Genomic DNA, 12,096 nt, shown 5'->3' on the forward strand with positions numbered 1-12,096 from the left:
TAACCTCTGCCACTAACTGCTTCTGAGCACAAAGAACAAACACATTAATTCATGTATCCACGTAAGAGTACATACCAATCAATACTAGGAATCAGAGAATAAACATTTTAACATTACATTCAAGATATCACTAAATGTCCTTGCAATTAAGTCCTGTTTTTTTAAACAGTATAAAAGTACTCATATTTACTCTGTCAACCAAAACATTAATCGAAATTTCCATGTAGTAATATCCCTAAAAAATATTAGTTAAGGTAATTAACAAAACAAATACACTGCAACAAAATTAAATGGGCTGCTTATGGTGAGCAAAGAAGATCTCTACCAGCTAAAAACCAAAAATTTGCATTCATGGTGGGTTTTTTGAAGGTGCTTAAGAATTCATAACAACACAGTACTCAACACTTCCACAACTCAACTTTTACATCTCTTACAGAAAGGATGCAAAAAGAAGCTATTTTAACAGAAGAGCCTCTCCGAACACCAATGACTGACTATTCCACAGCAGTGTTAACCAAACACAACTACGTTGATCCTCAGCTTTTCTTCTGGAAGAAAAGCTTCTTGTGCCCTGGAAACAGGGCAACAAAATGGACTGTTTGCTATCACCTCAAACTTAAAAGTTTGTGCCTCTTTGTTCGGTATGATTCGGTAGAGTGCCTACCCAAGAACCGCAAAAAGCACTTTGCAAATTATGTAACACTGGTTAACAAACAAGGGAAATCTCTTGAGCTTTTACTATGCCTGCTTTTCAAAATGTGTCTTCCACATGCCAAAATCAAAATCTAATCCTTCGGATTAGCATTTGTAAAGCACTTATTTGGGGACTGCCTCCAAATGCAGAGTAAAGAGAAGTTCAGGGTATTCTGAAACAACACTAACAACGTAGCACTAAACACCCCAGAGAAAAACTTCTTCTAAAAAAAAAAAGATTCCTTAAAAAAAAAACAAAAAGAAAAAAAGCACTAAATGGAAGATGTGTGTTGAGCTATTTGAGGCATCATTATTATTTGAACAATCAAGAACGGACCGTCTTCTCCGAGGAGACTGCAGTCTCAAGAAATCTAAGCAACAGTCTGACATAAGACATGAAGCTGAATATAGCTTTAAGGCTCAATTTTCTATGCCCACTTGCTAGGTTATACAATCACATCTTTCTTCATATGTTGGCAGAAATCACTCCAATTCCTTGCACCCCAACTCCAAGCCAATGCAGAATTCAAGATCCATTCTACTACAGCAGCTACTGCAATGTCAGATGACGGAATTGGTAGATGGTTTTTGGGGGGTGAAGAACAACCAAACCTGCCTCTGGCGGGCTGTTCCCACACAGGTAGCATCCTGGTGGCCGGACTAGTTTAGACAACGAGACAAAAGATCATTTACAGAACCGCGGCACAGTTACGTATAAGGCACAGTACACACATCTCGCACGCACCTGAATAAAACTGCCGACTTCTCATGTGACTTAAATCCAGCACTGGTACTGAATTAACAGGAGCTGTCTGCATACTAGATATCCTGAAATGCTAATTAATTCACCACAGTATCACAGCAGAACCTAATCGTAAGCAGCTGCCTTGGTTTCTTAGTTCTAAACCATTTATTCTAAAACAGTACTAAATTAGATACAGAGGGTGTTAACTACAGCCCTGTTGTGAGGATTAGTATTTCCTATATGAAAACACTCCCCCAAAAAGCGATAATAAGCAAGGCAAAATACAAACTGTGCCCCAAATTCTATAAATATTAAATAAGAAATACTCTTTGTATTTCTATTTACAAAAAATACCATTTACTAGTGTGCTAATATTCCATACAATCCTATTCTTCACAAATAAGACTAGTAAGATATTGGGCAACTTCAATATAGCATAAAATTTAACCGAATTTCAAGCTCGCAAAATTGCTGATTGGGTTTAGATGCCATGGAAAGGTCAATTGACCTCTTCAGATGAATTACTAGAACTTGCATTCTTTTTCCACTCAGCCTTCTTGCAAGTAAGTGTGATTCAAATGTCAGTTCTCCTATTTAATCAAATGTAACTTCAATATGCAAGTCAAACAACATAAAAAATGAGAAGTCATTTTAAAAATAACAATACTGAACATCGGTTTTGAAAATCTCATTTCACACACAGTGTGCTATGCAATATGATCTTGAAGCCACTCAATAACATATGAGCAAAGCATCACCATGTGTGCCATAAGCTCAATAGCCTTCTCCAAAACTTTCACCTTCCTCATCAGCCAAAACTTAGCCAAAGGAAAATAAATTTAGCCTCCACGGCTTTTCTTCATCTTTATCATGGATTATTTATCATGATGCACTTGAGATTTTGTAACCTGTAATATAGCATTAGTATATTCACCATGCAACAGTATTTGGAAGAGGGAAGTGATCTTCATCAATGAACGTGCATCAGCCTACAGCCGACAGGGAGGGCAGCCCTAGCAGCTATCACAGGTCTCCGTTCTTTGCCCAATTCTCCCATCACTCGTTCCGCTGCGCTGAAAACCAGGCTACGTCCTGTATCCTCCAGCAACGGGGTTTTGCGTATATCCCAAAAAAACGTAACACACAGTCCTTGATGGTCATCATCAAATCCATTCCAGCAAGACTGCCGTAGCAAAGCAAATTTGAAAAAGCAAGTGTTATTAACCTCTCTTTTACAGGGAAACAACAGCACAGATCTAAAAGGACAATTTAAGAGAAAAGGCAGCTGACACACTTTGTGCCTTTGGAGGGACTGAGGACTGAAGAAACTGTACCGTGTTGACGCTAAACCAAGGCCATGCACAAGTAATTAAAGTAAACTGAATGAAACAAGAAACAAAAAAAGGAAGCGGAGCTGTTATCACAGGGGGGAATTAGCCAGCTTTTTGTTACTCCAGATCACAACTATGTGCTCACAACAGCAAAAGGGGCTCCCTGCATCTACACAAGGTTGCAGACTTCCAACACCAACCTCACAGCAGCAACCCAGTCAAGAGAGCATCAAAAACCAGCGAACCAGACGTGGGCTACGCTGGATAACCAGCTAGCAGGGAGTGCTTTTGCCTGTTTGACAGCATATTTCCCAGAGGAGCAAATCGAACCTGAACTCCAGAATGAGCACTGGCATCTAATTTGTTTCTAGGTATAATTCAGGCTGTTTGTTCCAACCTGACTCTTCAGAGCGAGCCCTTCCACATTGCAGCTTATTTTCTCATTTCTTGTTTAACACATTTAGGTTCAGCTGAAATGGTGAGGATATTGTAAAGCCCTTGCATTTACCAAGGCTTTTCTGAAACAAAATGATTGTTTTGTAGGATGTTGGTTAAGGAGAGTAATTCTGGGAGCAAGTGCAATGCTAATGTAATGAACAGACTAAGAGGATGAATTTTACATTTTCAGGCATAAATTCTTAATGAAGTTAGAGCATGGGATAAGAATAGACTTTACAAAATAACTCCTGCTACAAAACAGACACAGAAATGAAAACCATGCTAGGGAAGCATCATCAGTTCTGAGATATAGATAGATAGATACACAGATAGATAGATATAGATGCATATAGACAAAATGTTCATTCAGTTTTAAAGGCAGAATTACATCCTAATTTGGCCATGTATTTAGTAACAGAAATAGGACACTATTTTAGTTATTCCTTTGGAATAATGTGAATCTTCACAGCAAAAGCTTAGCATTTAATCTTAAAGTCTGGGAAAGCAGTGATAACATATCATCAGCCAGCAGGCAAACAAGCTACTCAGGGTTGCGAGCTTCAGAGAAGTATATAATGAACAAGACAAAATGAACATGAGAACAAGCTTGAAACATCGATTTTTATATAGCTCTAGATTAATACATCTCAATAAACTGTTTTACAGTAACTCTGGAGAATCCACAAAACTGATGCATTTAGAAAGCAATATTCCTTAAAATAAACACAATATTCAGAAGCTCTTTGAATAAAGATATATATACACACATATATATATGCGCTCACACACACACACACAGATATATATAAGCAGGGACAGGGACATACATTTTAGAAGTCTGGAACACAGAAGCAGATTTAATAATTTAAGATAAATTGGCCCAGATGGAATTCTCTGTTTTTAAATAAAGATGAAGATTTGAAATAAAATACAGAATAGACAGACATGGAACTCAGTGCTTTCTGTAGTCTCTAGAAAAAAATGCTAGAACCAGAAATCAAGCATTTTCAGTATCTCCTGAAGTTATTCTGTCACTCAAGAGAGAAAATGGCAAAGCAAATATCCATTACTGATATGATGAAATTAGTACTTACTTCAAACATGCTTTGAAAGGACATATTCATTCTAAAATATCAAACACAATATTGAAAAGCTTGCAATGCTAAATCTCATTAAACTATTCAGTAAACCATTACAAAATGACACAAATAGATCCAGACTAATTCAACTAGCAGTAAAAAATTTATCTGTGGGAACAGAATTGCTCAGACATATTTTAAAAAGAAGTATCACTAATATAATCCCCCTCAATAATGAACTTTTAAAGCATCTCAGATAAAAAGAAAAAAGAAAATGTAGATAAAGAGTAATATATATCTCATATTCATTTTACTATCTTTTCTTCCAAATTTTTACTAGCTGAGCTAGAATTACACAGATTTGGTAAATCAAAAATCAAAAAAAAAATTAAGTAAAATTTAAGCCAATGGAGGACCTTTTATGTTTCCAAACAAAAAGAAATTTAGGCTTCTGCCCTACCTATAAAAAGGCAGTCGATAACAAACGCAAGGAACTCATCCTGCAGGACTTGCTGCGAAGCGGGAACACATCCAGGTGGTTTTGTATAACCCGAACAGAGCAGCGCGGACAGCTGAGATCATACACGTAAACGAGCACCACCCGCTTGTCCCAAGAATGTACTTGCCGCTGAGAGAAGGAGACTCGGGAAATTATTCAATACAGGAACTTTTTGACAACATTGATCACTTACGACAACAGGACGTAGAGAGCAGCCCGCGGCACCCTGCCGCGCAGCCCGCGGCTGCCTGTGGTTTGGAGACGGCGGGGAAGGCTGCAGAGGCGACAGGTCGCGGGTCTGCGATCCGTCTTGGCGGCAGGAGAGGCTGCGCCCGTTCAGCCGCGGGGCACAGGCTCCGACGTGCCTCCCCGGGCTGCTCCTCTGCGGCCAGGACGAGCGCAGCTGGGATCAACTCCATTTTGCCCAAATTAATTGAAAGTTCTCAGCGAGAGAAACGCGGGTGCTGGCGACTTGAAGAAATATTTCCAGTGAATATTTGTGTGTCGATTCAGTTAGAAAAATTGCGTATTTACTGCCGGTTTAATCTCTCAACTTCATGAACAGTATGGACAAACAGTTGCATTAAAGTGCAGCGTGGAATAAAGTTGATATGGATTTTTGCCAGATTTCTTTGCGCTGGAATTCTCTTACCCTATAAACTCGCTGAGAATTATAACTTGACCTGTTTTGTTATTGTTTTAAATTTTTCATCTTTTTGACGAATAGGACTGAGAATCACAAGAATGTGTAAAGTGGAACAACATAATAGAGAGCACCAAAAATATTATTCATCTTCTCAGACAAACTATAACCCAGGCATACTTTATCACTTCTGGGCATGCAGCAGGTCTTCTAAAAGAAGAAAACGTACTTTTTCCGCAGCATTTTTTGAGTGACGTTTCTATACAAATAAATCCCCTTATTTCAGATGAGAGATGTGGCAATTACTCTCTCAAATATGAAACCAGGGATTGAATGACAGGATAATAAACACTGGCCCAAGTAGTAAAATTTTAGGAGATGCACAAGGATAAGAGAGAACTTAACTTGGAGGGTCAGAAAAAGCATACTTAGGATAAATGAACAACAACAGGAATAGAGAGACAGTGGGAGAACAAAAAGGGGGACTGTGGATGCAGCCTGTAGGAAATAGCACTTGAAAGGTAAGTTATAGAGCACGAAGCAGCGTCTGAGGCAGTCTGGCATGGCACAGTTCTGACTTTTCAAACAAGAGCTCAAGTTTGAGAGAGAAGTTCACGCTCAGGACAGGCAGACACAGCGGAAATGTGACACTGTTTTGAGAAGTGCAATGCTTTCTAGAAGTCTACTTCCCTTCTTTATATTCTAAACTTTCCTTAGGTTTTCAGTTTAATGTTGACCAGCTGAATTGCTTAAATTAGAGATTGCAACACACAACTTCAAACGGTAACTATTTAGGAAAGTAGGTCTGGAAGAAATCTCTTGGTCACGAGCAGGAATAGCCCCCTGCAACTGCAAGCAGCTGTGTCATATAATCTCTGTTTTTGCCTAGTTGAAGCGTATTAAATTCGCACAAGTACCCAATGGTAGTATTTCTCTGCCTTCAGTATGCGATGAAAATAGGCATGTCTACATAGCACAGATCTTCCAAGTCAAAAAACCAAAATAGTACCTAGTTGCCCAATGATACAATTAAAAACAAGTTTTCGAAGATGCATCAAACTGTCTACGAAAGCTTCAACTGTAAACAAACATGTAATATTTTTTCCTCTCAGAATGATTCCCTTGTCCGAGAATGTCTCACATGTTTCATTTCTCTATCTGCATTCACGATCAAAAGCTCTTTGAGAAAAAGACTTTGCTGAACGAAGAATCTGGTACAAACCTGAGTACACCGCTACTATTTGAGAGAACTAATGTTATTCAAGGATAAGGACGGAATAAGTAAAAACTCAGTATTTACAGAATCTAGAGAACCGTCAGGGATTTTAGTTTCTCTCTAGAAGCTGTGAGCTTGTTCCCAACAAAAACTTCAAACTCTTTATATGATATAGGGGCAGCAAATGAGTCAGTTCATACTCAAGCGTATAAGTAGAGCAGAGCCTTCAACCGCAACTATATGGGGAAAAAAATAGTCATGAATCAGTTAGTTTATAGGTGCAGAAGGATAGGAGAGCTTTGTCAGGCAAGGCAGAGGCACCTCCTCCCCTCTGGGAGCCTCTGATTTCCCAGGTCGAATGGCCAGGCACAGCTTTACACCAGCGGCTTCACTGACGGCAGCCTACGGGAGCCTGGAACAAGACAAGAAGTCGCACCTCCAATCCGAACTGCCACGCTTAACTGGTCTGCGCCTGCACCTCCAAATAGCACGCAAGGATTTTAGCATTTAATGTCTATATACATCCAAAAAAAGATAAGGACTGTTTCTCCTGAAGATTGCAAGGGAAGCCATCCACACCCCCCTCCAAATATACTTGCATCCCAAAGAGTACCGGAGGACAAAGCGACCGTGCATCATTAAGTTATATGTCAAAAAAATTATCATGTTTCATTGCAATGATCACATGCTATGTCCCATGCCCCAGTGCTGCAATGAGAAGTAGCCAATTCTATGAACATTAACAACAAAATACCCTCAAATTGCCCAGAAGAAATTATTGCCAATTTCTCTGCTTGGCCCTCGGTTGCATGCTGATGTAAGGGAACAAATCTATGGGGCTAGCGGTACAGTAAATTCTCTCTTCCAAATACTACGGATAGGACTCTGTACCAAAGGCCAGCATGTCCCACTACTTCCAATCATGTGACAAGCAAATGGAGATATTCCAACCAGCTTGAGAAAGACGGAAAGTAATCTGAACCAGAAAATTCTCTAGGTATCACCAACATGTCTCTCCTCTGTAGTCTACATCTCCTACATCGAAAGAAGTGTTCCCAAGAGTAACAACTGGCACAAAGAAAAAGAATGAAGAGAAAAATTTCCATTAAAAAAGGAAACGAACAATGGGAAACGCATTCATTCATTCAGTGAGATGCAGATTAAAATTCAGTTGCCTTAAGATTACCTACTCAAAATTCACTGTAGCACGTTATGCATAATGATACACTCACAAAGTTGTTCTATTACTCATTATTCCTGAATTGCTTATCTGCGCTGTTTGCAGAGGTGGCATTACACTGTTCTGCAGTCAACTCTGACCAATTATTTAGCGCATTTAAGAAAGCAGAACCTCAAGTGAAGCAAGAATTAAACCTAGAAGATATCACTTGCTGCCGTAACAGAACAATTTCCAAATGTCATTCAAGCTGAATATAGTCCTCTTCATTAATCCTCCCACGTTTGTCAAATACAAAATACTAGCTAAAATAAACTCTCAAATGCTGTATCAAGTGACTTTAAATTAAGAGGAAATTTAAGTAGGGGTAGGATCACCAATTCTTGATAATTTGAGATATTTCAAAATGAAATTACAAAGGAATCTCATCACATGTGAATTCTGATTTTTTTTCATCTTCCTTAAAAATATGGAACTCGTACTGTTCACAGTGCTGCCCTATTCTTCAAACCAAAAGCTTCATTAAGACTATTACATAAATTTTGTTTTCCTCCACAATATTGGAAATAGGGTGCTGAAGGTCTCCAGTGCTGTCACTGTATCACTGCAGCAGCTTTGCTTTTCAGGAATTTACACAGTATATACACAATCATTAGTTCAGTGAAGTTGGTAGGTTAATAAATACACTGGCTGACACATTTTAAACAACAGAGTTTTATGCAATCTAATGTACATAGATAAGGCGTGTTTATTAAAGATTTTTGGTGGTTTTGATCAAGGCACTTGTAACAACCAGAGCTGATTAGGTTTTCTTACTTAAAATGTTTTAACAGTGTATTTTTAAAACTATTATTTTTTTAGCTATGCTAGACACATGGCCTTTTAAACTGATTGACTACCAAATCCCACTCACCATAGCATTAAGATTATTCTGGTGCAAATGCGCAGTCAAAGCCCAGAAAACCTCAGAACATAGCTGAACTTGGGGAAAAAAAGATAAAATAAATACATACTTCCATATATTATGGAAGCGACTTCTACACCTGCCTTGAAATACAGGACAGCAAAGCTTCTAGGCTGGAGTTACATGACCCTCATCAAGACACACCAGTAATCCCAGAAGATAAAAGAGAAGAAAGCTCTGACGCCTGCCAGGAGGCTCCATGCAGACATGGGAGATTTTTCCCTCTCTCCCAGTCTCCCGCAGCTTGGCTGGGCTGTGCGGCCTCTGGTGATGCTGGGAAAACGCATCTGCTCCCTGCGACGGATCTGGCTCGCCGGAGATGCTGCACCACGCTCACGCACCCAAACAAGCCACAACTCTAAATATAGGTCTCCCCACACCAACTGCAACAGATTATTCGAGAAAGGCTTTAAATAAAGACAGGCAACTCTCCCAGTACATTTGTTGAATGTCCCTTGTATAATTTATTCTTGTTGCTTACCACGGTTATTGATTAAATGCTTGTTTCCTAGAATAGGGTTTTTAATGTAAGTAGATTCTTGAATTATATCACAGATGTCCATAAAACCATAATTACATAAAATTCATAAAATTGGAATTACACACTGATCAAATAATTATGTATTATGCTCAAATGATGATATTTTGAAGCAATGTTAGGTTTCCCCTTTTGTTTTACTTAAGATAGCAAGGATCTGACCACCATCAGTTCAGAAATGGTCATCAGATTTTGTATGGGCTAGAAAAATCTTTGAAACTATTCTGCAAAGCTACAGAAGGTTACTAGCTATTATCAATAAACTTTATTAAGACTAGAACCTCCAGTGGAAAACATTCCTATAAACTGTAGCATATATTCCTATAAAAACATGTTCCATAACCGACATGAGTTCATGAAATCAAAATAGCATGAGAAAATATCCCTTAAATAATGCAGCTCAACACTGCCCCAGCCCATCAACTCTTTCCTTCATTCGCTAGGATAAAGCAAATTTCTATTAAGATTTCACCTTACCTGCAGTACCCAGAGAGGCCAGAACTGCAGCACTTGACCACTTTCACCCTTGTTACCACAAGCAAATAATACATTTCTAGAATTTTTCCATCTAATTTATATCTTGCTGAGAGAGTCACTCAGAGCATATTATCCTTTGAGATGGGGGGGAGTACACGTTCTTTTAAATCTCAAGGCCCATCACTTCTAAGAACAATTAATATATAACATCTTTTAGGCAATTTAATATCAAGAAATGCAGTAAATCCATACTTCTATTAAATTAAAGGACAAATACGGGTGTACAAAGACTTGCCAAGTCATAAAGAGGACCAGCTGTGAAACATGGCCTCATATTCTTTAGTAATTTGACTTCCCTGCTAACCCCAGAAGAGCACAGGCCAGATCCCCAATATGAGATCCAATACTTCAGTTTAATTTTGGACATCATTCTCTTTTCATCCTAAAGATACATGACCTTAATTCCAACCCACAGTTGCATCAACAGTAACAGTCTTATTTTACCTGCTATCAATTTATTTTTATTGTATTTGTGCCATCTCAGATCTCCTTTTACTTATTTAAAACATTTACATTATTTCCAATTGTTCAAAGGCTGTGCATAAAATATTTCCTTTCCTAATTAGATTAACTCTTTGAGAAGCCAAGAAGTTTCACACTAGCTGCAGAACGTGCTTGATGTCAGATGCACCGACAGTAGTTCTGTTCATGCAGAAACATCAACCACATCAGGAAAAAGACGCAAGGAAGGGAAACTATGGATACTTGAAAATGCAATATATTGAGGGTCAATGAGAAACACTTAACCTGAAGGCGTACACTTTTCTACTTAATTTTTCCACCCATTCCTGATATCACTTGCAGCACTACGGGAATTAGCTGCTGCCTGGCTAACCTGAGAGTGTTAAGCTGAGTAGATCAATGACACTAATAACTTGCCAAGATGAACCTCTGCTCTAAGCAAACGGGAATGGCTATCGCTACTGTAACCAAGTAAACACAACTACAACAAAGAGCGACAGGATAAAACAGGATCAAGAGCTGCACAGGTGAAAGCAACAACTCACAAAGGACAAAAATAAGAAGTTATTATAGTAGGTCTAAGCTCTTACAAACAGCCACATAGCTGTGAATCATCAACCATTTAGAGAGCAGATGGCTGCAAGGTGCACATATGTGAAAAATATAATCAAGAAGAGTCATAGTAACAGTGGACTAGAACGAGACACTGAGACTTTTACATGAACTATTTTCTTATTAGGAAAGTATTCACTGATCAATGTCAAACACCTGAAGACCAAAGGATTCTCAGAAAAAAAGCAGAAAGTACCAGAAAGGCTTTAAAATAAAAAAGAAGGAAAAAAACAAACAATAATCATTAGACCTCTTCTCCAAAAAAAAAAAAAAAAAAAAAATCTGTTCTCAGTTGACTTCAACAGTAATCTAATTTTGATAGCTAATTACTACTTACCAGTCAATTAATTAGCTCCAATGCTAAGCAGCATTAAATAGCACTTAATAGGCCTTGCAGAGGTCTATTACCCAATATCAGCTTTCAAATACTAAAAAATCATTTAAAATTATTAATATTAAAATCATATTAAAATCTTAAGAGACTGCTCCTTAGTCACTGCCCTTCACTGCACTGCACATACTGCCAAAACACAAATTTTCCCCAGCTCTTGCCGAGCTTCCAGGGAAACGAGCAGGTGGTCTGGAGCAATCACCTCTCTCCACAACTCTGCACAACATGCTAAACACAGCTGCATCCCTTCCTTTGCTGAAAGCCTGGCTTCCACCCACCAGATGTAATGTGCAATACTCTCCATAAGAGGGACAGAGGCCTAGAATAGCTCAACTTCACGTTTTCTAGTTACTGCACTGGAGCTGGTGAGCAAGAGCAACCTCCCTCTGAAATAACAGCCTAGTTTCAGGGGCTGCTGCATTACCATCTGATGAGTAACTGAAATTTGACCAGCTGCATCGCCGCCGCAGTATGTGAACTTCCAAAGCAGCCTTCAGCTGGCTCTGCTAGCTCAAGTTTAAAGTAGGTACCACTTCGCTCCAATTTCAGAGCTGCACACGCAAAGATCTCTAGCTTGTGTTAGCTTCTGTCACTGCTGCTCTGCCGGGACTATCTCACTATGTATCCCTAGTGAAGAAACCAAAAGCATCAACTGGGGCTGCTGATGGTCTCCATGCATCTCCAGCACAAATCTGCTATAAAGAAAGCAAGCTTCCTATCTAGCACCAGGATAGTTAGGTTATATCAATGATTAGGATTCATGCCATACAC

The 12,096-nt window shown here is 38.9% G+C and overlaps 1 protein-coding gene across 17 annotated transcripts in view; it reads right to left on the reverse strand.

Annotated features, from left to right (window-relative positions):
* Positions 1–12,096, reverse strand: part of MAST2 (microtubule associated serine/threonine kinase 2) — a 196,733-nt gene that overhangs the window by 89,005 nt on the left and 95,632 nt on the right. The gene's annotated exons all lie outside the window — the stretch shown is intronic.

The sequence above is a fragment of the Rhea pennata genome, chromosome 8, assembly GCF_028389875.1.
Source record: "Rhea pennata isolate bPtePen1 chromosome 8, bPtePen1.pri, whole genome shotgun sequence".
Classification (NCBI taxonomy): domain Eukaryota; kingdom Metazoa; phylum Chordata; class Aves; order Rheiformes; family Rheidae; genus Rhea; species Rhea pennata.